The sequence below is a fragment of the Toxorhynchites rutilus genome, chromosome 3 (genome assembly GCF_029784135.1).
Source record: "Toxorhynchites rutilus septentrionalis strain SRP chromosome 3, ASM2978413v1, whole genome shotgun sequence".
Lineage (NCBI taxonomy): Eukaryota > Metazoa > Arthropoda > Insecta > Diptera > Culicidae > Toxorhynchites > Toxorhynchites rutilus.
Window position 1 is genome coordinate 207,932,295 of NC_073746.1, and position 1,871 is coordinate 207,934,165.

Consider the following 1,871-nt stretch of genomic DNA (forward strand, 5'->3'; position numbering starts at 1 on the left):
TGTTTTTTTTTAAACCTCATACAGTTCGTGATTCATACATTTGCGCTATTCACCGTTTACGGTAAGGCTATTAGGTATTGACCGCAAAGTTTTCCATTCGAAGACACCACGACACCCTCAGCCTCCATGATGCTTGTCTGTAGAGGGCCACAGGTAATATAATTGCAGTGTGCCTGGCTAATTTGCTATACACTCGCCTAACAACGCCTGACGTTCTGAAACCATCATTTAGAAGTAACCGCGAAGGCACGGCGACAACTTGGCTTCATTGAATAGATGATGAAAGAGTTTCAAGATCTCTACACAATCAAATCATCTGAAATCCGTTTTACCTTACCGTAAGCGATCGTAAATTCATGACACTTGCGCTTCGCGATTTGCCATAGAATGGCCCGAACAATTTGCCGCCCTACCAGGACAGATGTTTTGTTAACTACGGCTTGAGCCGTCCTGCCCGGCTTAGCTCACCTCTTTGTTTAGTCTCTCGGGGTCGGCCTTGGGCCTTCGGGAAGGCTGTTTCGACTTTGTTTAAACACCTGTGAAACAATCAGCGGAAAACGAACACAAGAAGCTATCAGTGCATATGAACTGGCTTTGGCGATAGAGGAAAATAGAGAGGGTAGTTAGTTTTGATCTTCGGCGTCGTCGTTGTCGCACTGTGGATCACCGTTGATGCTGGGAGGAAGGAACTGGTTCTTCGGAATCTCTTTGGTCCGAGAAGCGTCGAGTGTGAACGTGGTGGTAGGTGGCCGGAGTCTCTCCGCAGGACACCCGAGAATGGTGTAACGTGATTCAGGGTCCGCTTGACGAGATCAGTAGGAGGTCTTTTCTCTCTTTACTTCTTTCACTTCACTCTACCACTCACTTTTTACTCTCACAACGCTTTTCTTTTCTTCATTTTCAAGTTTCCACAGCTTGTCTTTTAATCTCTTTACAATAAATTTTCTCCAACTTTTCCGCTTGCTTGTTCTTTCCTGGCTCCGGACTAAGCGACCGAGTCAACCCAATATCTCCTTTTAGGTCACCTACTTTCCTCTCCTCAAGTCAATCCTGACAGATGTCTCGTTTTTGTTTCATGTAATCCCATATAACTTTAGTGGCACCTATTCTAAAATACTGTTATGAGAAGAAGAAAAAATTCTCATATAGTTACCGACAATATTTTTACATCATAACTAAATAAAAATGTTAATTTTTCCCATAGAAGAGCATTTTTCAACTTGATTTCAATAATAAAAATAATAATAATTTAGGTGCTCCCGTGGCCGAGTGGTTGGCGTCACACCTAACATGCCGGGAGTTCGGGTTCAATTCCCGTTCTGGTCGGGGGAATTTTTCATCAAAGAAACTCTGACTTGCACTGTGGTCACGCGTATTCTAGAGCTTGCCACTCAGAATGCATTTAAGGCGTATTATCTGGCATAGAAATCTCAACTAAGTACTAATAAAAAATGACGCAAGTATACTACTTTGCGACGGTGAAGTTCCTCTAGGAACGTAGTGCCATTCAAGAAGAAGAAGAATCATAATGGTCGATGGATACATTTTTCGCGATAAAACCCGCAGCTGGAAACGACGTAACCGGAATAAACACTCAATGAAAACATCAACCAAAGAGCACATTTTAGCTAATGACGAGATTTGCTAATATCGCTCTAAAACATCGAGCTGGGTATTGAGCCCGTCTATGATCCTCAGCGCGCATTTCTATCTCGCTATAGCGAAACGCGAAATCTCTGAGCTGAGGTGTGTAGGCAAGGAAATTTGGTTTGAAGAAAATCTTCCAAAACGAAGCGAGCGATAGAATTGATCGAACAAAAGAGAAGCAGAAAAGAAAGCTCGAGACATGGGGTAAGGCATTCACGAGTAAT